A 24,293-nucleotide genomic window follows, 5' to 3' on the forward strand; every position below is an offset into this window, starting at 1 on the left:
TATGTCTTTTACCATGCAGTGAATACAAAATTAAAAAAATTTCTCAAAAATTCATTTTCACCTGTATGTAAATTTTTTTCGTATTTTTCTACACCTGATTCATCCCTCAGTTTGGGAAAGTATGATCAGTAGATACTGTATTTTTTGTCCAATCACACAATTCAGATACATTGACTTAAGTAGGGTACACAAAAGAGCAACCTAAATTCCGGAATGTAAATATTACCGTGCCACCTTAAAAACGACATCACAAACTTGAAACCAGTCATGACACCTATGATGCATAGACTTCTTACTAGGAAACATATTACAATAAAGAATACTAGTCTGCACTTATTTCTTACCAAAAAAAAAAAAATTATACCCCTACCCCAGCTGGCAGATTTTCACTTTTTTTCATCTTACCACTTGTACTTAAGGAGTGAACAAAAACCAAATATTTAATGTTTCAAGTCAACACAGAAGTAAAACATGGTGATTCAGGAGCAACCTAAATTCCGGAATGTAAATCACCGTGCCACCTTAAATTGGAAGAGCCGATAAAACTGAAAAGAACCAAAAGCAAAACCAAGCATGGTCAAGGAATCAAGCTTTGTATGACGAAGATTCATTCCTTTATTTAAAATGATTTTGATATTTAATAGCAGCACAGCAGACTGACGAAAAGCGGTTGAGAGGCATTAAGTAATAAAGTATCATTTTCAATTTAGTATTTGTTCTTATTGGATATTTGTCTCACTGGCCATAATTCCATATCTCTTTATTTTTATAAAGCTATATGCTTTATGAGCAATTAAAACATAACCATATAGAACAGATAATGAGTTCATCATGTAATCTCACAGACAAAGTAAAACCCAAAGGATTATATATGCCAGTGAAAACTTATTGCTTTGAACACTACTAGTACTATGACACGATATTTTTGTATTCGATGAATTAAAATTTTCCTCCACGAAGATACCAAACTTATAAGCAACCGAAACTGTTTGTTATTAAGCATGTTAAATTTGATAGTTAAATATTCGAACGTTCGACATAACATTGTAAAAAATTTAAAGTACACACAATAAGCTTTTACAATGTAAATGATATTGAAAGACGTTTAGTCATACGTATTCCATCTCATCTTATTTATATCATAAGAGAGGTGAATTTGGAATTGAGTTTAGAATACATTAGGTAACATTTGTAAAAGGTTTAATCTTTAAATGTACTTTATTAATTGCAGGTCAACAGTTCACCAACCCGAATTACACATATGTAAAGACCATCCCAGTATCTCAACCCGAGTAATCAACTTCAAAGACACAACACCAGGCACATCTTTTACATTTGCCTGCAAATTCGTATGAGAACGTCAGCATGTGAGAAGTTGAAGCAGGATTTATCCGAAATCATAGACAAAGGGTTTTCTGTTTTTTTAAAATGATGGTCAAATCGCGTAAAACAAGAAATGTTTAGATAAATCAACTATCATTTCGAATCTTTTATTTGTTTAACAGACCTGAAGATATGCATTCTTTATAGCTTTTCATAAAAGATCATAGATGCTCTGCTCGCAATTGAAGGATATATTAACAGATACAATGATGAAAATAAATCTGGAAAAGTATACTTTTCATTCGGTGTATTTTATAAATAAAGCATATAAAGACGTTTTTAACTTAAAAGAAAAATAAGCACCAACGCTGTAGACATTTCTGTCTCAGAATGCAGTCGATGTTTCACCTGCATGTCGCCATTGACAACACCCTAATTAAATTTCTAGTTGTTATGTTCTCCTACTTTTTATCTTTTTATGTTTTGCATGTTGCATCCGCATGATTTGATAAAGCTTAATAAGAACTTTTATTGTGGACTCTTGATTGTAAAATAATAAGATGAAACCATTAAATTCTGGATTGATACCAATCAAGCACAGATTGACAATTTTATAATTAGTTATGCTCTAACAATCATGTACCATGCTTAAAACTTTGATTTCGATTAAGAATATGAATAAACATAGTAAGCATGGGATATTGTCAAATTGTTCTAAATATTTGGAGAAATAAAACAAAACATCCGTTATTCGATTTTTACGGATGTGAATTAAAAAATGGTTGCAATTGTGTACTCCTTATTACAGATCTAGAATGATGGATCGTTTGGAGTCGGTTAAAATCCATTTTTCGATGATATGTATGGATTCAAAATTACATTGGTGGAACTATAGTAAAAAAATATACAAAATAATACAGATAGCAATTTGTTTCTCTGGATCATAAATAAACGTAGGTGAGAAAAAGTCAAAGTAGGTGAAATTTTGGTACCCCCACGTTACATGTGATGATTCATAACGAGACTATTTACCGTCAAAAATGATAAGATTACAACATGAAATATTTATAGGCTATTTTCTGCTCTTTGGTCGGGTTGTTGTCGCTTTGCCACATCCCCATTTCCATTCTAAATTATATTTTAATCTTAATTTTCGTTAAACTACAAATAATTTTTGATTCAGACATACTTGTGATTAGACTATAGCACACTTGTTAAAATAGTCATAGCTGGTGTGAAAATTTCTGTTTCAAAAACCAGGAAGATATTTTATACTTAACAAAAAATAACACGTTCACGGAAGAACTTCGAGTAAAAAAGGTTAAAATGCCGAATAAAGTACGAAGTTGAAGAGGAACCAAAATACCGAAAGATTTTGCCAAATGAAGCTACGGTAATATATTCCTGGTAAGAACATATTTAGTATCTATAAAAAATCAAAGTTTTGTAAACAGTTAATTTATAAGTATGACCATATCAATAATAATAGGTTTCCCCCGTGGAAAAAAAGTGTTTCCTTTGGAACATTTTATTTTCACATTGGAATTTATTTGGTGTAAATTATCAGTGCATATGTCTTTCATATGAGATATTTTGACATGTTTCATTTATGTTGTCTTTTTTCATTATTTATTTGAAGGGAAATCTCAATGCATCTTACAAAACAAAGTCAAATTTGCCAATCTCAAACGGCAAATTTGTCCCGAGCAATGAATATTCATAATGCGTTTTGAAAACCCAACTACATCCTTACAACATCGCTATTCCCTAGCTTGCTTATGGTTTTTGTTACGTGCGTGTGGGGTTTATTATCTTCAGTTAATATATTCTATTTCTTCTTTTCCTTTACCTTAAAGCTTTAACGGATTATTGAACGAGTAATGTAGAATCATGCATTTGCTTTAATAGATGGCAAATGGTACCTTTAGCTTGAGATCCGTTTTGACATTTATTAAATACTAAGTAAAACACATGTCTAATAGGAAGAATATTTTTCACTTGGATATTAAAATTATTAATTTCACAGAAATTTTATTTATAGTAACTAACTATTTTAGATTCTTTTTGAAAAGTACCGTTTTGTTATCAAGGTATCAAGTACTGCACTTACACTGTATTCACACCTAACATCGGATATGTCACATGTCACACTTTTTACCATAATTGTGTTATACCATAATCCCAACCTTTCAAATTGGTTTTAATTATAAATTTATATATTTTTTTACTCAAATGCATTAAAACGTTATTTAAATGAAAAAAAGAGCAAAATACAACATCTTTCCGGAATTTTAGTTTTAGCATTGCACAATATAATGCTTTCCTCAGAGTATTTATCTTGGTGTTTATAACACTTTGACGTTTACCTATTCAAACTCTGTTTGCTTATTATTTCTATAGAGTTTCTTTGTTAAATTTAAATCCAATTTAAGTTTCTTTCTTTGAAAGCAGAACGTTAATATAAACGTTATGAATTTGATTCAAAATGTGCAGTTACGTTTTAAAACCTTGAAAATGAAAAGATTTTTTTTTTAATAAATTTTTTTAACGTCCGAAGTATCTTTCTGGGTTTACCATCATCAGTAACGCTGAAATCCAAACATCTGAAAGTAAAGGATGTACTAGATCTATACACATGATGCGCTATATGACCAAAATAGACAAATTCTTCTAAGGTAGATTTTGCATAAAGGAGCTGAAACCTTAGTTTCTCAATGAATTATTAATATATCAATGCAGAATTTAAGAAAATTTATTACACAAGATGTCAGTACCAAAACACTGTATATTGAGTTGATGGAATCACTAGAAACTAAGGTCCACCAGCAATGATATTTACACAGTGCTGGTAAATTACTCTTGATTCATTTCCAAAGCGCTTTTCTGTGATGACCTGTTTCCATTTGAAAGCTAGGGGGTATAAATATATAGAAATGTTATGATCTATTTCACACAAAAGAAGCCGAAACAGAGTTTGCAAATCAATCTAATAGATATAGGAAGATGTGTAATGAGTGCCAATGAGACAACTCTCCATCCAAGTTACAATTTATAAAACTAAACCATTATAGGTCAAGATACGGCCGTCTACACGGAGCATTGGATCACACCGAACAGCAAGCTATAAAGGGCCCCACAAATTACTAGTGTAAAACCATTTAAACGGAAAAACCAACGGTCTTATCTATATAAAAACGAGAAACAAGAAACACGTATGAACTACATAAACAGACGACAACTACTGTAATAAGATTCAATGTCAACTTTGCATAAAATAGTTAGAACCTGATTTTCTACGAAATTGTTTTAAATTTATTAACGAGGAATATAATTTAAAAAAACCTTATAAATCATGTCAGTACTGAAACATTTACTACTGAGTTATTGAAACCGGAGACTAAGAGTCAATCAGCAGAGTTATCAATCCAGTGTAAGTAATAGGAAACAACGCTGTATATATTTCGTCCGAAACGAGTTGAGAAAATTACTTTCATTGGGAAAACTCATACCAAAAAATTAAAAAGTCACAGATGCAAAACTAAGTACAAATTTTAGTGCCATATTACAAAGTAAATGACTTCTATAGAAACTTAAATTCGACCAGCAATGGTATCGACCAAGTATTGGTAAACGATAGTTTTTAATAAATTGCATGCGACCTTTATCAGCGCAATTGCAATTTTTGTATTTGTTCACATTACAAATTACAAACCATTATGAATTACTAAAATGAATAATAATAGTTCAACAGCTACGATATTTGGGAGGGAAATTGTTCAACTTTATTTGAACCCATACTTCAGAAATGTCAAATATCTGGTATTTCGGATGCTGATATTTGGTAAAAAAAGACATTTACAACATAAGGTCATTCCAGCTGTTTAAAATATTGTATCTGTATAGGCAAGTTGCAATCTATTGACAATTAAAATTTCAGAAGTCTTTTGTTAAAATTTCATTATTTTCATTCAAAATTATAATGTTTGTATGAAGAAAGCTTGAAAAAGTTTAGAGATAATAATAAGAATGTAATCTCAATAGATAATTTCCTTTAATACATGCAAATTTAAAACGAGACATTAACATGACTCTAAAAATGCCATATAATAAATATGGTAGGATATGATTAAGACCCTTTTACCACTTTTTACTTACTTAATAAAGACGAAAAATTGACATGATATACAAAGTAACAGAAAATTGAATGGATTTACAGCTGTCACTGAGATGTTAGTAGAACTTATTCCTATTGGTTTTGCTTACTTTCAGTGGGATTGGAAGCAGAATTCGTCATTCCTAAATGTTTAGGTGTATTTTTCTGTACCGAAATACCTGAACTTGACGGACACTTGACAATTAAGAACGAAACGTCTGGAGGAAGCTTTCACATAAATACAGATATTGGGACAGACATCTGCAGGTAAGACAATCGTTATGTTCAAAACTAAAAGGGTTCAAAATTTAACAGGAGCTAGTAAATTACTCTTGATTCATTTCCAAAGCGCTTTTCTGGGATAACCTGTTTCCATTTGAAAGCTTGGGTGTATAAAAATGAAGAAACGTTATGATCTATTTCGCACAAAAGAAGCCGAAACAGAGTATGCAAATCAATATAAAGTCAACTTTGCATAAAAAAAGTAAGAACCTAATTTTCTACTATTTTCTAAATTTATTAACGCGAAATTTGATTTAAAAAACCTTATAAATCATATCAGATCTAAAACATTTACTTCAAAGTTGGTTATACCCTTGGAGACTAAGAGTCAATCAGCAGAGTTATCAATCCAGTGTTAGTAATAGGAAACAACGCTGTATATATTTCGTCCGAAACGAGCTGAGAAAAATTACTTTCATTGGGAAAGCTATTACCAAAAAATTAAAAAGTCACGGATGCAAAACTTAGTACAAATTTTAAAGCCATATAATAAAGTAACTGACTACTATAGAAACTTAAATTCGACCAGCAATGGTATCGACCAGCAATGGTATCGACCAGCAATGGTATCGACCAGCAATGATATCGACCAGCAATGGTATCGACCAGCAATGATATCGACCAGCAATGGTATCGACCAGCAATGATATTGACCAGCAATGGTATCGACCAGCAATGATATCGACCAGCAATGGTATCGACCAGCAATGGTATCGACCAGCAATGGTATCGACCAGCAATGGTATCGACCAGCAATGGTATCGACCAGCAATGATATCGACCAGCAATGGTATCGACCAGCAATGATATTGACCAGCAATGGTATCGACCAGCAATGATATCGACCAGCAATGGTATCGACCAGCAATTGTATCGACCAAGTACTGGTAAACGATAGGAGTTTTTAATAAATTCCATGCGACCTTTATCAGCGCAATTGGAATTTTTGTATTAGTTCAAATTACAACCCATTATGAATTTATAAAATGAATAATAATTGTTCAACAGCTACGATATGTGGGAGGGAAATTGTTCAACTTTATTTGAACTTATACTTCGGAAATGTCAAATATCTGTTATATCAGTTGCTGATATTTGGTAAAAGAAATCATTTACAAAATAACGTAATTCGAGATGTTATAAATATTGCTAGGACTTTTTTGTGTCTGTATAGGTAAGTTGCAATCTATTGCCCATTTAAATTTGAGCAATTTTTTGTTTAATTTTCATTACAAACTAAAATGTTTGAATGAAGAAAGCTTGAAAAAGTTAGAGATAATAATCAGAATATAATCTCAATAGATACTCTCCTTTAATACATGCAAAAACGAGAAATTTACATGACTCTAATCATGTCATTTAATAAATATGGTAAGATATGATTAAGAGCCTTTTTCCGCTTTCTACTTAATAAATAAAGAAGAAGAAAAACTGATATGATTTAAAAAGTAGAAAGTTTTAAAATGCATTTCCAACCCTCGCTTAGATGTTAGTAAAACTTATTGGTGTTGATTGTGCTTACTTTCAGTAGGATTGGAAGCAGAATTCGTCATTCCTGAATGTTTAGGTGTATTTTTCTGTACCGAAATACCCGACCTTGAAAGACACCTTACATTTAAGAATGGAACTTCTGGAAGAAGCGTACACATAAATAAAGATATTGTGACAGACATCTGTAGGTAAGACAATCGTCATGTTCAAAATTAAAAGAGATCAATAGTTCAAAATTATTCGACACATTATATAAAATGTTTTACGTATATAGAAAAAATGCTTAATTCTGTACACGCGTAAAAGCAACCAAATGTGTTTATTTTGTTTTTTCATCATGAAAATGCAACAAATATATGTCAAAAGGCGTTAAGAAAACATCAGTAAATAAACAAGTCTTGCTCATTTTATCCATTTTAAAATATAGTGTTAATAGCAGTTAGTTTTTATGAATCTGCGCAAACTTTTTGCACTAAGGCTTCTTTAAATATTGTAATACATATTGTCCAATCATTTGTCTTTTGATGGACGCTGTGTCTTTGATGTTATTTGTTTTTATGTTGTTTTTGTTTTCTTTTGTAAGATTGGTTTTGTGTGTTTGTTCTTGTCGGAATTGTATACTCAACATCATGCATTCACATATGTATCAAATAAATTGCCTCACGCTACTAAGACATATGTTAACGAAGGTAGTCATTACACCTTCTTACACAACATAACATTTTCGCAAGGTAAATTAAGATTACAAGTAAATGTATAAATATCGTTTAATTACAGTTTTTTGTTGAGCATTGCAACATGTATAGATTCCGGTGTGCCTCCATCGTGTGCAGCTTACACCAAGTTATATAGTACCTTCCAGAATGTTGTCACGGCTGCTTGCCATAAGAACATCCAAGGTTTTTGTATTTATTTTTTTTTTAATCTCTTACATAGTATAAAGTAAGGATATTAATTAAACAATTAAATTTGTTCAATGCATACATACTATAAATGCCATGAATTTGAAAACCTAAAACATCAGTACCATTTTTTACCATTGTTTACCAACATAAACAAATCGAAGCCAGACCTGAATATTTGCGACTAGAAATTTAGAATTGATACCCGATATTGCAATGAAATCTTTGCATATATATATTATACAATCACAACACTGAAACAACATATAATAAAAGTTTATGTAAATTAAAAAAAGACCAACATTTTATTGTAGATATAATGGATGTGGTAGAAGGTTTCAATGATCTTGGCCCTGAACAAGAAGACTTTATAAATTGCATGGGAAAATATTTGAGTGAAAAAACTGTCGATTTGGATAAGTGCAGGTAGAATTTTCAATACTTTATTCGTTATTTAATGTTGATTGGTGATGCGGGGTAAAGGGAGATCTATTTTTAAACCAGGAATGCATTTTTTAACTCTCTTGTTATACCACAGGTCCCATCTGTTGTGTTTAAAATTACAAAAATAAATCTGATCTATTGTAGACGAATGCATGTTGACTCGTAGAAGCTTTATCTATTTTTGAAATTAATCATCTCATTGCCATTTACTCTAGATCTCTATCTAATGTTAGTTTGTATTCGTTTAGTATTCTACAGAGTATAAAGACATGCAATTATGATCACTTCAGCTCTAGGAGTCCTGATGCTGTGTCCAATATTGAGAGTTATATAGACCAATACAACGATGACATCTGCTACTTGCGTTCCTTTTTAGACTGAGGAATAGTATCCACTTTATTCGATTTATTTCCTGAATAAAGCATTTTTGAATTTAATTTCTCTTCTTTAAAATGAAAAAGATAAACAAGAATCAATACAAAGGATATTTTAATGCCTTTGAGTGCAATCGCAGTTTTCAATTGCATTTTTTATTCAAATAATATGGTAAAAAAAAAATTTCAATAATCAAAATTTAGGACTGCTACACAAATAAGCAAAATGCTCAAATACGGATCTCTTACTGGTATTTTTGAAATATTTTTGAATAGATAACAAAAATTACCAAGACAAATTTGGCAGCACCACAGACAATGAAAAACATCAACTACAAACACATCGACTAATCGAGAGAAATTACGAAAAAACAAACATTGTGAAAATCATGTCTTTCTCAGAATGGTTACAACGTCTTAAAAACATGATTTTATCATTAGTCGGTATTGGCTCTGAACTAGCTTTCAGTATCTACCAGTACACTCACATTGGAACTTAGTGTTTTAAATCTATTAGTTAGTTGTTGTTTTCTGTGTTTCGTGTCAATCTAATGAATCAGGCTTTTTCAACTGACATTTATAGTGTGTTCTAATATTGCGCGGTTACACCACTGTCTCAGGTTAGGGGAGAGTAAGTCACCCGCAAACATCTTTAACCCCACAGCACTATGTATGTGCTTCTCCAACTCAAGAGCGTGCAATTCAGTCGTTGTCGTTTTTTGCTCTCTATATATCAAATTTGTTTTTCGTTTATTGTTTTGAACATCAATTTCGTGATTTGTTTAACATTTGGCATTTTCAAGCGTTTGATAGCTTGCTAAGCGGTATAGAATTTGTGTATTTTTGTCGGCCGTGCAGTGACCAACAGACAAACAACAGTACACAAAACACAATAAAAAAATCTAAAGACAGAGCAACACGAACCCAACCAAAAGCTGGGGGTTTATCGCAGATGCTCCGGAAAGGTAAGCAGATTTTGCTCCACATGTGGCACGGTCGTGTTGCTCATGTAAGTACAAACCCGGTAATAAGTATAATTCCTTAGGTCACATTCGGGGAAAATGAACGGGATTGTATCTACAACAATTGGAACATACCCGTCTTCATCTGTTAAACAGATATTCGATAACGGTCAACAAACTCGTAAAATTTACGATGGGATGATTTCAACTTCAACACTCAAGATTCTTGGTTTAATAGCTTCCTCTATTAAGGAAATCATGATAGGTAATACTGGCCCTGGAATATCGTAGGAACAAGTCGACAAGAAGAGGAGCACAAGTGGTTTCCATGGGAATGCCGATTGTTTGTTAAAAAACACGTCCTCCAAACGTAACAAATATGTTGTTAATCAGGAAATCAGTCAGTTTCATATAATATTTTGTTTGAATCAATATGATTTTTTACAAAATAGGATTTATCCCTCCCTAAGACAAGATACTTGTATCTACGATGGCCATTCTTTATTAAGAAACAAAGCAGGACCCACTCTTTCAATTTGTCTCTTAGTTTGGAGTGTGGAATACTTGTGTAAAGTGTAGAAAAGTCAAATGTAAGAAGAAATACCACCAATGTATAATCATGTTTACATACGTTAGTGACCAGGAATATTACGACGGTAAAAAAGAAAAAAAAGATTCGCTTCTCTTTTATTATTACCAATGACACAACTTTCCACCAGGTTAGCGTAAAGGTTAGCAACAATTGATCACCGTAGGCCTTTAACAATGCATAAAATTTATACCGCATAGCAAGCTATCAAACGCTTGGACATGACAAATTAACCACTGCCAGTAAAATTATGACAAAAAAAATACCCAGTTGGAACGATGTACTGATATCAAAAGAAAAACAATCAGACAAAGACTTACCATAAGTTTCAAACAACTATAAATAAAAATGTACAATGCAAATTATTTTGTTGATAAACAAACTTTATTGTGACTATGACAAACGAAATGAAACCATTTCAATTGACAAAATCGGTTTACATGCTTCTGCTAACATTTAAAAACATTTTAAGTTCTTTATGAAAATATATAACACTTTATTAACTGTATGCGTGCAAAGCGCTTCACTAAGTTTAATTCCAGCAAGAACACGTAAAGCTAAAACTTTAAAAGCTAAGGATGTATAAAACAGAAACACATTGAGATCTAAATAACTTAAAGTAACCAAAAGACAGACATATTATATTACTTTTATTAGTTTATGATGACTATACATAGTTTTGTTATGTAAACAAAAACTGTAGATATTTATAACATTAACATTTTTGATAACGTTTCTGTTCGACATCCTATTCCCACCTCCCCTTGTAAGAAAGCAGGGATAAATCAGAACGGAAGAGGCTAAAATAATATTTGATATAAACTAAGTAGTCAATATGTATATACTTTTCTTAACCTTTTTCACATGTAATATTGGCACAAAAGAAATCCCAACTTGCGTAATGGAAAGCGCCGATACAGAAAATATCAAAGATTTACAATCAACACAAATGTAAACATGTCAAAATCCATACAAAAGTAGATACAATATAATAGAATTTGATATAAGGTCTTGGTCCCGTGATTTGAAACATATACATGAATATGCAACGGGAACTAGCTTGTATATCATTTTTCCGTTTTTGAAATAACCTTTTAAAACATGGTATTGTTTTGGGAAATAAACAAAAACGTCCAAGCATTGAGTGCAGATTGAGGTTTATTTGTGTGTTTAATATAAAAATAAGGACATGAGGTATGATTGCCAATGAAACAATTATACACCAAAGTTCAAATAAAGTGGATGTAAGCAATTATAGACAACCGTACGGCCTTCAACACTGAGAAAAACCCATACCGTAAAGTCGGCTGTAAAATGCACCGACATGAAAAATATGAAACAATTCAACTGAGAAAACTAACTACCTAATTTATAACAAAACAATTAACGAAAAGCAAATATGACTGAAATGAACCAACGACAACCAATAAACTACAGGCTGACTGACTTCGGACAGGCACATAAAGAATGTGGCGGGGTTAAACATGTTTGTGAGCGCTCCCTCCCTCCCCCCTTTAACCTGGGACAGTGGTCTAACAGCACAACATAAGAACAAACTATAATAATCAGTTGACAAAGGCTTAACTCATCAGATCGATATATCGATATAAAACAGAATAACATCAAACATAAACACAGACCGGACGTGGCAGGGTATTTATCAATCCCTCATCCCTAATAACAAAAGGAGACCAAGTACAGATCTGAGAGTATCCGTAGTTACTGCCAGCTAGTTCAAAGCCAATAACAACTAATAAAACAAATCATGTATCTAAGACTAAAATATCAATCAGTACACATCCAACATACAATGGATTTAGTGTAAAGACGTCATTAATAGTCAGAGAAAAACATTATCTTGTGTATCGACAAAATAAAGGATCGACAGATTGTATTGCCGTTAAAGTCCATATGTGTATAACAAAACTATTAGTATGATTTTAATTTACTGATAACAAAATCAATATTCATACCAGTAAAAATAATACAGAGTTGAATTGATAATCTTTTAGAATAAGTTTATTTAAAGGATTGATAAGTTTACCAGGATCGTATATAAATTTCCGGGCTCGGTAAACAACATCACCGTAAAACTTAGGATGTGCTATTCCGTCTGAAATAAGTTTTTTACAGGTACAGGCAAACTTGCAAACCAAATCTTTGTATCTATGGAAGAATTTAGTAAAGGTTTAAAGTAATTTGTAGTAACGAAATCCCTGACTTAATAATTTACCAGTAATACATAGATTACGTCCATTGAAATCCTAAAAGTTGCTACAGACACGGGCATAACGAACGAGTTGCCTTATACATCCTTGGCATTCAAATATTCGGCTTTTAGCGTTCCTGATGAAGATAAATCCAGAAAAGCGCTTCGGACGTATGAAATTTATAACGTGTTGTTTTCATTTTTTGGGGATATATAAACGCAAGGTACCGTAAGATGGTGTCAGAGGAAGATTACCATCCAATTTACAATAGGAAAGACAAATCATCGATTGAATTTAAAAAAAAAATCATTATCATTTACGTTTTTATGAAAAACGTTTCTTGTTGTTATGATAATGCAAGAATTTTCCCGTTTTTCCTAACAGTTCGGTGATTAAATGTGTTTGCGAAAGCGAGGGAGTTAATTGAGATGGCCTATTTCTGCATAATAAATTCCAATATTTGCAACGAATTATGTTTCTATTGATATCATTAACATTACTTAAAACTGTTATAATTAATAAGGCTTTAAGGTAATGAAATATAAATACATTTCTCTATAAATATTTTTATATAGAAACACTTCAAATAAAGGAAACTCGGTATGATTCAATTTAATAAACAGTCAGATATAAGAGTGTATAATCTTAACTATTAGTTTGATTTCTTAACTTTTATACACATACAACTGACAAAAGTAAGGCAAATGAAAAAGAAATATAAAATACCACTCTCTGGTGTAGTAAATCATAGCTAGAGGCATATTGTCAATTAAGTGATTCAAAGAAATTTAATTACACATCAAATGAAAGGTTCTTATCATTGTTTCTAATTCCAAGTCCTATATCAATCAAGTATTTTACTCAGTTAAAATAAATTTCGATGTAGCATTTTTCAACAAGGGTTTTTGTAGAAACTTGTTCGCCTCCCGGCTTATATCATCCCAGCGACATTTTGCAGCTTCGTTTGAATACGGATTGACTGGATCTATGATGTATGGAACAGAATGATCCCTTAAAATATAAGAAAAGTAGTGTCAAGTATTTTCGGAGGAAGGACCAATGATATCAACACCACCTTAATTCAACGGTCACCATGACAAATTGGTTGACCGATATGATGTGTCGTGTGTCAACTCACTAATAATATGTCTTATGTCTTTAGATGCTAAAATGGTCGTCAGATCTGTAATTTTACCGACTGTTTTCTATTTCCAATTGTGATATTTTGACCAAGTGTTGATTGGAATGGCGGACAATACACGCATAACAGGAGACACTTACACTGTAGACGCACCTGGTCACGCCCCTTTTGGAATTCATGCGATATCTGCAGTGTTTGTTTGGTACCTTGATTTGAATACCAGTTAACTACCATTTTTGTTTTTACAATTTACCATCACTGTTTTTTAACAGTATAAAAAGGTTCAAAAATAATAAAGGTACAATAAAAATTGAAAACAAATACAAAAAAAAAACACCGTTGTTAAAAAAACCTAATAAAGAAAAAAAAAAGAAAACATAAAACAAACAAAAAACAGACAACAAATTGTGTTATACAAGTAAGTTCTTTAGTTAGGGAATTGTGTATATCTTAAAAAAAAAAGGAGAATACTTTAATTTTGTCTTAAGATTTCATGTAGGATGATACAATAGCTCATTATATAGACTTAAACGTTCATAGAATCTCAAATGAAAGAGTAACGCATATATTCTATTTGGTGTTTGTCTTGCACAATTCTGATAGCCTTCAAAATATAATTGTTGCCAAGATGTTTAGGTATATTCACTTTTGGAAAGTCATTGTCTAAAATATTGGGAAAGTATAAATCTATTATAAGATAGTGCTTGATACTACGGTCGATATTCATATACAAAATGCTGTTGATCGATGTGCTATACGAAGGATGTCATAATATAAGTAAGATATGTTTAACTTCCAATAGCACTCAATATGAAGATAAAAAGATTTGGTATAATGAGAAAACTATCAACCATAGACCAACTGACGTAGAAGATAGAAACTATATGTCACCATGCGGCCGTTAGCACTAAGCAAAACCTTTACCGCATAGCAAGTTATAAAAGACCCCGAAATGACAATATAAAACAGTTCAACGGAGAAAACAAACGGCCTGATGTATGTACCAAAACAATACAGCAAGGAACGACAGCCAATGAATAACAGGCTCCTTACTAAGACAGGCACATACAGATAGTTGAGGATTATAACATGTTAGCGGTCTCTCATCCTCATCATAACCAGGAACAGCGGTGCAACAGTACAACACAAGACTAAAGTACAATTAAATAAACGAAAACCAAATATGATAACAGCAACAAACGACAATCATTCAATTACAGGCTCCCAATCAATTGGGACAGGCACATATATAGAATGTGTAAGACCAATATGTTTGCAGAAGCCAAACCCTCCGCCTAATAAGCACAGTTGTAGAACAGCACAACATAAGAACAAACTATGAAAATCAGTCGAAAAGTGCTTAACTCATCAGATCGATACAAAGCACAAAAACACGAAAGACACAAAGTACGGATCTTAAAAAATATTTAAGAGAGGAGAAAGATACCAAAGAGACATTCAATTTCATAAGTCGAAAATAAACCGACAACGCCATGGCTAAAAAAGAAAAAGACAAAAACAGTATAGAAAACACAATATAGAAAGACTGAATAACTGATATTGTAAGTACAAACCCGGCGAGAAGACGGTAGGTCACATCCCGGAATAAGAGGATTGGGTTGTGACTACGATAATTAGAACAAATCTTTCGGCATCTGTATGTGAAACAGATAACGGTCAAACAACTCGAGATAACATGCGTATACTTTTCGGAGAGATGATTTCAACGTCACCACTTTCTTTAAAAATCTAATTACAAGGTAAAATTGGAAACATTTTAGAATACGATTATTCAAACGATCGATAACTATACCCGGATCATATCTATGTTTACGGGCTCGATAAACAACACCACCGAAAAAATAGGATGTGCTTTGTCGTCTGAATAAGTTTTCTACAGGTGCAGCTAAACTTTTAAACCAAATCTTTGTATCTATGGAAAAACTTTATAAGGATTTAAGTAATTTGTGGTAACGAAATCCTTGACTTAATGATTACCAGTAATACATAGATTACGTTCATTGAAATGCAAAACACCACTACACACACGGGCATAGCGAACGGGTTTGGATATATAAACACTGGTATTCATGCCATGAACTTGTTGGTGATGAATTTCATGTTTTATTTGTATGTCAACGTGATTCTTTTGTCGATTATAGAAAATAACATTTATCTTCTTACTATGCTAATACAAAATACATTAAAATGGAAATAATTATTGTCCATATTTAATATGAGAGTCTACAAACGACTTTTAATTTTAATTAAGAAAATTGCTTGTTTGTTCTAAATTTTGTTCAAATTGATTTCTATGTGTTTAAATAGTATCGCATCGAGATTTTTTACTGTTCCTCCATTAAAATATATATATATGGGTCAACATTATCTTGTACCTGTTAATTATTTGTGTTGTCAATGTTTCTTAATCAAGGTCAATGACAAATTTAAGAAGTATTTTTTAAAATTATATTTCATGCAATTTATTATGATAATCAGTCTATGGAAAGTGCGAATCGAGAAAAAACTGTTTCTTATGTGGAGTCGCGATATTTTCTAATATGAAATTGTAAATTTGTAGACACTCCTTTAGGAAAAGGATGTTTTTTTTCGTTTAATATTAAAATACATAAATACGTTCGGTCCGAAATTTATTCACCCAACAAACAGGAGAGTTTTATGTAATACCATTAATGAATAGAGCATGAAATCGACATGCTCAATATCAAAATAACAGCAAAAGGTTTTGTCCGTGTAAAATTTGTACTGCTACGTTTTTCTTTTGTAAATAAATAATTAAATGCTATTTATTTTATTGCTGATGCGATGTTTTTTTAATGTAGTTGCGGTATGTTTTTATTGTAACTATTATTTTCAGTATATATGAGGTAGCAATGATTAGCTCACCTCTTAACGTCAAAATGATATCTTTCAAAATTCTGATTATTCTGATCTGCTTACCCTTCCGGAGCACCTAATATCACCTCTAGTTTTGTTTTAAAGGGGTTCGTGTTGCTCTTACTTTAGGTTTGAGTGTGGTACTATTTAATTTTTCAATGTCTGTGTTGTTTATACCGGTAACAGTCTCGTCTATCCTTTGTAATGACAAAACATGTTCCTATTTGAAAATTTTACATTCGGTCAAGTTTCGGGTTAGGACATTTACGGTTTATTAATTTGGTAATGTATAAGTGTTAGATAAGAGTCAATTAAAAATCCGCTATTTTGCAATACCATATCACTTGATACTTATCAACGTATTTTATAAGAGTAGCTTGACAGGTGTCGCATGTGGAGCAGGATCTGCTTACCTTTCCAGAGCACCTGAGATAACCCCCATTTTTGGTAGGGTTCGTGTTGCTGAGTCTTTAGTTTTCTCTGTTTTGTTTTGTGTACTATTGTTTGTCTGTTTGTCTTTTCTTTTTTTAGCCATAGCGTTGCCAGCTTATTTTCTAAGCAGTGGATATTGAACTTCGTGTCTACTTCTTTGTAAAGGTATTATATAATTGGTTTATTATATACGTGCATTATATACAAAATGTCGGTGATAGTTTGCCTTTAACAATGAACCTGTAATGAATAATTGTCGATGTTTCTGCTTTGTTTGGATGTATTGTGCCATTATTATCGTATTGTTTTTCATATGAAAAAAGTACCGCATTTCTATTAGAAAAATATCGCATGGGAAAAGTTTTTCATATAAAAGTATATAACTTTGCTATTTGAAAAACGTCGCACTCATATAAGAAAATATAGCATTATTATCCTATTACAAGTGATAATGGCGTTGAATGCAATCGAATACGTTCAATGGCCATTCCACTGTCTTTGGTACATGATTGTCAAAGTATTTGGACACCTCAAAATTATTGATCGTGCAAATAGTGTTATATTTAATGCAAATACAGATTTACTCGTATAAATACAACATACTTGGGATACAATGTTCAAAATACATGGCAAGTTGTATATACTTTTGTCCTGTTAAAAACGTCAATGTTTTAAAGAGAAATATTAAGTACTTTTTGATGAATTTTCTTTAATTCCTACAAATGTCAACATTCGTCTGAAATTTCCCGATAATGCATCTTGTTTACAAAAGAAAATATCGCAACTCCACATAAGAAACGGTTTTATCGATTCGCACTTTCCATAGACTGGTTATGTGATAATTACGGCATTGGCATTCTAAGAACTTTAGGGTCATTATTTACCGCATATGGACCCTTTCCTTTAACAAAAAAAACCCCCCGATTTCCTTAAACTAAATTCACCTTTGCTGAAAATCCCTGTTGTAATATTCCAAGAATTCAACTCTTATGTTTTTAGTATTAGCAATAGTTTCCATCACTTTCTTCAATGCATTTGTCAGCTGGAATTGTTGAGGATTGCGGTCCTGGATCCAAAGAAAAATTATCAGTAGTTCAAGTCCAAACGATGATGGAGACTTCTGGGAAAATAAGAAAGTACAATCAATTTCAGTTTTTGTTGCATTTTTGCATTTCTGTATATAGCATTTAGAATTAAAATGAAGCTACATAAATGTATATTACGTACTTTCCTGAGCTTGGAATGATAAATTCAATTTGGTATCAGTACCCTTTAGCCATATTAGTTTGACAGTGAAACATTTTTATTTCGGATCTTAAAGGTAATGGTGAATATGGTTTCTACTTCCACCGTAGGGATGACATGTTTACTTTTTTTAATTTGTTTAAATATAAAAATTGACATTACCGTGACAGCATTGAGATTTTTTTTTCAGGTACAAAAATTCGCTCTTTTTATTCCTCCTATAAAATTAAAGATAAGAAAGAACGACCTCTTTGTAAAACAACTGTCAACGAGCTCTTCCATGTTTGTATAAAGTTTTGGATTTTCAAATATCTTGGCCTCGAGTACACTGAAGAGACATACGTTGTCAAAATGTAAATCTACTGAAGTAAAAATTCCGACCGTTAATGTCAAATATAAGGTTAGTTCGGGAATTAGAATAAATAAGTTATTAGGCAGTCTTCACGCTTAACCACAAGTCCTACGGCAATGGCTTGTAAAATTGCTTTCAAACTTGTAAAATTCTTCTAAACAGGCCAACAGAATCCAACTAAAATTTCCAAAAATTGAGCTTTGGGCTTCTGGACTCAAAGGTTAATCGTGAAGGCTGATTAAGGTTCATTTTATCATAAGGTGTAGCTTTATTATGAGTTCAAAAGATGCATCAGTTTTATTTAATTCTATCTGGTTGGCAAACTTACAGTAGCAACAACTTAGAAATACTAGAAATAATTTTGTTTTCTTTTGTTTCTTTAAATGTTTTGATAGAAGAATGTCACATTCATTTAACAACTTCTACCTTCGTTTTAATTCGCATGGCTATATATAAACACTACATAACTCAATTAAAAATATACGAAAACTAGGATATGATTGCAAAGGGGACAACTATCAAGCAAAAGACGATCGGGTACGGACGTCAATAACTCCAGGTTAGTGTATGACCTACAAAAATAAAAAAAAAATCGTTGAATATATAGAAAGCTTTAAAAATCCTGTTAATTGGATAACAATTATAAAAAAAATATTTGCCTGATTTCAGCTACGAACAAAAAATATGACAAACAGAATCCAACAAAAACGTTTTGACTGGAGACTCCTGATTTTGGAAATGTGACGGGGTTTTTAACATGTTTGTATTTTTTTTTGCTCTCCTCATCACAGCCAGGGTAGTGGAAAAACATCACAATATTACCAAATTAAAAATAATAGCGATACAAACAATACTTTAAGATCTTTTTTATAAAGTTAAATTAATAACCTGTCAAAGTGATGTACTATTATGCGATCTAGACATTTAGTCTAGAAATTGAAATTTAATCTAGATTGGTGGTTTAATTTTTAGTTAAATAACACCTAATGCCTAGGTCACATATTCACGGTTCACCTCGCCGGTTTCACTACGGATTAGATCTCACTGATGATCCCGGAAATGCAGTTTCCGTAGTCCGATACGGATACGATACGGATGCACAACGGTGTGACTACGGGTTTTGACGTATCTACCAATGATAATGAGGGAAAGGGGTCATTTGGCGACATGAGCGATACGGATTCTTATGGTACGACACGGTTTGATACGGAAATGACACGGTTTAATACACAACGACACGTGTAGGGGCGTATGTACTGCGGATAAACAGCGGTTTGCTACGGTATAGGTAAGGGTAAGTACGAAAGAGAACGGTCTGTTACGGAATAATATGAACCGCCAACTTTTCTAAGCCGTTAATCATTTATAATTAAACTTGTGATTGATCATTTCTTTATGGCAGTAAATCGATGATTTTTTTGTTTTGTGTTATTAAATTATTTATTTGTCTGTCTGTACCAGGTGGTGTTCGTCGTAATCCTTTGACCAACAACATGTAGCAGTTCTTGAAACATATGTTGGTCTTCTTACAAAGTACTTAAATACAGCTGGATTTTCTTTACAAAGTACAGCCATGAAGGCCTCATACTGGCCATAGATATGTCTTTGGAGAAGCCAGTCCCTAGTCGACCATCTCTTCTGCATCCGGTCACCTCTACGTCTATCATCAAGTAGCTCGACCACTGTCCTGGCATTTTGTGCTATATCAATATCCAATTCCAGCCAATTAATTGCAAGCATCAGTTGTTTATTGTTCATGTTGGATAATGTTATGTATACATCTACGGCAAGAAACATACAACGTTTAGCCCTATACGTAGAGAGTATTTATACAGAAGCCTGATTACAGTTTGTCGTGGGCCGTAATATTCCGTATTTTGTCGTGTTGTAACGTAGTTAACCGTAAAACACTTTTAGAACCCTGGCTGATACCTAGCTATCCGTAATGCAACGTAATGAAATCGTGCCGTTCCGTGACAAATTCTTAACAAATCGTATTGTATCCTTACAAATACGTGGTGTAACCGTACTTGTACGTAGTTCTCCGGAACTAACCGTACAAATTCTTCGGGCCTACGAACAAGTACGGATAAATACGGTTTTAATAGGGACTAAAACGGATCATTACGTTCTAATACGGTTAAATAAGGATATACTACGGTCGTTGAATCGTGGTCAAATTTTGCTCATGTTCAAAAACTGTCACGGATATACAAGTACTACAGCGTATGACTACGGCTACAATACGGACATCTACGGACCAATACAGATTGCCACCAATGATGCCGGATCTTATCCGTAGCTAATCCGGCGTCAAATTGGTAAATTGTGATCTAGGCATAAAAGAGATAACAGGAATTCCCCACAATTATAGGACAGAATAATAGATATCATCAAAGATCAATCCGTACCCCACTCAACTGAAAAAATGGACGTGTAAAGAAAGACAATCATCAAAGAACAGCACATAATTTAGACAGTCGACTTAGAACAAGCATAAACGAGGTGTCGTAAAACAAATTTTACGTGCACACAAATCTCCTCTTTTGTCTATCAAGCCAATATATTGTTAAATAAAAACACAAAATAAAAAACATGCACAGTGTAGCTACCAGCAGATTAATATCAATAATACGAAAAAGGAAATAAAGGATAACACATAACTAGAAAAAAAAGGATAAGGGGAGGGGGTATTTTCGCTACTGCATCGACAACCATTTTGTTTTAAGTAAGACATATCCTTTATTTTGATATGGCGTTGTCAGCGTGTCTTAGAATGTCCGCTAGATATTTTCCGCGTCTTTTTCAATAAGTTAACTGACGATACCTCAACACAAACATTTTTCCAGTACTTTACAAATCTGATTAGCTTTTTAAGTTGCTCTGTTCTATCTTTCTTGATGAAATCTCTCTGCCATTTTGTTAAAGACGGGGTATACAAATTACGTTTTGCTTCTGTTGTTTCTCTCATTTGGGAGTGGATACTCTTGATATCAACTGAAATCAAATCATGATAACATAAATTGTGTTTTTATAACAAGTCTTACAATTTTCTTTTAAGATGTGATAACAAATCACTTAAAATAGATTGAAATAACTATGTTTTAAATGAAAGTGTTCGAAATCACTGGTGCAAAGATTGGAGGAGTTATGTGCACAATTTCATTCATAATGTAGTTGTTCATTTAGGTTTGATGGTGTACAAATTTTTTAGCTTGACTGCAGTTCATCAGGATGATAAGCAATTTTTGCAGTAGAAAAAGTAGCATAATGCGAGTCAATATCAGTGAGTCAATAAATTCACATAACAATTTTCATGAATTGTATTTTTATGAAATCGTGTTTTCAGTTTCTTGTTTAAAGTATTTTTTAAGCAAAACAAAACACCAGCATTTACCTCTAAAAGATTATCTATGTAGTTTTTCAGTAAACCTATAACAAACAGATAAATGGAATCTAAACTATGATTTGTGTCTACCCAAATTAAACTGCAAATGATCGAGTTGTTTGTGAGGCATTTCTATATTCAAACATAGACAAACTATTTTTTAACTCTTGATTTTGATGATAGTTATGTGAAAATGAAGATATTGTTTGTAGGGTAGAATGACATTTTTGTTGCCACCATTACACATACATGTGTAAGACAATAAATTTAATCTACAATAGCTTTACTCTAGTATATTTATTCGATTTTCACAAGATTGAGAATTTCTTTATTTTGGGGAAAAGTATTTTAATATTTATATTTTAGAACTTGTATTGATTTTTGTCATCTTCCTTTTTCTAAACCAATAAATGATTATGATATAGGCATGTTGTATAGAAAGATATATTTGCAACGGATTTCTATTTGATTTTGAATTCACAAACATTGAAGATACATTTTTTAGATGATCAACAACACGAATTAGGTAACTTTTTATACCGACCGTGCAAGACCCTCATGGGAATTTAAGATCGTTAAAAACCCCCCTCGTCGTAGGTAACTTTTCTATTAATTTGTACTATAATCATGAGGTTAATCATTATTGCAAAAATACCTTTCCTGTTTATATATATGTAAATACGTTATTTCGGTAATGTCAAAAATCAATATCATGGTGAATAAATGTTATCGCAGTTTATTCAGGTTAAAGATAAGGATTTTTCTTATCGTTTCAAGCAAATATCCATAACTAATAATTGTTACACAAATAAATTTAGATTAAATGCACATAACTTTTATTGGCACTGAATTTATAAATATAACAGAACTCTATTGTATTTTTTTTTTTATTTATACAATTTTTTTCTGATTTTTGCAAGAAATATATCTTCTTTGTCATTTGTCTTTGAGTATTAATTGACAGGACAATTTTATCTAGTATAACTCAAGAGTAATAGATATTATTAAAAGTATAGCTTCTTTACATGAAAAATCTAACATTTATTAAGTATACTGTTATGATATAAATTATGCACTGAGTTGTGTAAGATAGTGTGTTGTATAAAAGAGAGTTGTATAAATAATGTCACTCAAACGTTATTTTGGCCAATTAAGATAGGCATTAAAAAGGAGGAGATTCCAATTAAAATTCCACCTTAGCGACTTATTTATTTTTGACAATGACAGATAAGACTCATACTGGCTACTGGTGATTGAGGCAGATGCCTTAGGTAAGAAATGGAACAATAGTACAAATCTTTTCAAAAATGTATGTGCGTTTTACGAAAGAGTATCGTAAAACAAATAATAAAATTTACTCTTACCATCTCCAAAATTAACAGCTGGTAAAATGTCAACATCTATAACATGGGCGTGACCAGTCTTAGGTTCTCTACAATCTGTTTGGAATGAGACTGCTCTTGGTTGTACACGCACATTTTTGAATTGTGGGCACGTGTTCAGTGCATCTTTGATATACCTCAAGATTGTCGACAGGTCATCGTAAAGTTGATCAACAGATTGATATTCTCTTTTTGACAATAAGAAAACCAAATCTACATCTGACTTTCCTTTTATAGCCGTTCCTTTTGCAATTATAATAATTTGCATTCGGATTAATATATTTTGACTTATATTTCTGAAGTTGTGTAAGAGAAATATTAAAAACAACGATTTTGACAAGATAGTAACATATCAATTATGCATAAGTATTTGTTTTGTTATTTCTCTTTTGTTATAGTATTTAGTATTTTTGGGAATTGCGTGGAAATATGAAGCATCTGGGAATTAGATGATAGAATGAATCAGTACAAAAGAACGGGCATCCAGCGTACCATAGTAGTCAAAATCTGCCGTCTTGTGAACTGCTAAAACATTTGAAAATTGGTATACATGTAGCTGAAATGGCTTATTTCAATGTCCAAAATGTAATTCATATTAAATAGTTTACAATCATACACATACAAGGGTTAAAACAATCCGAATAGAATAACGGGCATCCAGCGTATTATATTATTATCGTGATATCGTTGATGAGATTTTACTGCGTATATTATTATTTTATCAG

The 24,293-nt window shown here is 32.1% G+C and overlaps 1 protein-coding gene and 1 long non-coding RNA gene across 8 annotated transcripts in view; one reads left to right on the plus strand and one right to left on the minus strand.

Annotated features, from left to right (window-relative positions):
- The window catches only part of LOC127725357 (2'-5'-oligoadenylate synthase 1A-like), a 308,747-nt gene that overhangs the window by 284,048 nt on the left and 406 nt on the right, over nt 1–24,293 (minus strand). For 2 of the 7 annotated variants that reach the window (XR_007992948.1, XR_007992952.1), the window contains exons 1-3: nt 23,551–23,815; nt 21,626–21,795; nt 18,146–18,321 (exon numbers count right to left, since the gene is read on the minus strand). The exons of 2 other annotated variants lie outside the window; for them this stretch is intronic. The gene's annotated coding sequence lies outside the window, so the exon portion shown is untranslated. Of the gene's footprint in view, nt 1–13,326; nt 13,742–18,145; nt 18,322–21,625; nt 21,796–23,550; nt 23,816–24,293 lie in introns of those variants that run through there. 3 more of the 7 variants (XR_007992946.1, XR_007992949.1, XR_007992951.1) reach the window with 3 other exon arrangements.
- Nucleotides 6,868–9,032, plus strand: LOC127725363 (uncharacterized). Its single transcript, XR_007992959.1, has 5 exons — nt 6,868–6,932; nt 7,287–7,437; nt 8,027–8,148; nt 8,466–8,577; nt 8,844–9,032. It is a non-coding gene; the product is annotated as an uncharacterized LOC127725363 (long non-coding RNA).

Source organism: Mytilus californianus, unplaced genomic scaffold (assembly GCF_021869535.1).
Source record: "Mytilus californianus isolate M0D057914Y unplaced genomic scaffold, xbMytCali1.0.p SCAF_15, whole genome shotgun sequence".
Taxonomy (NCBI): Eukaryota; Metazoa; Mollusca; class Bivalvia; order Mytilida; family Mytilidae; genus Mytilus; species Mytilus californianus.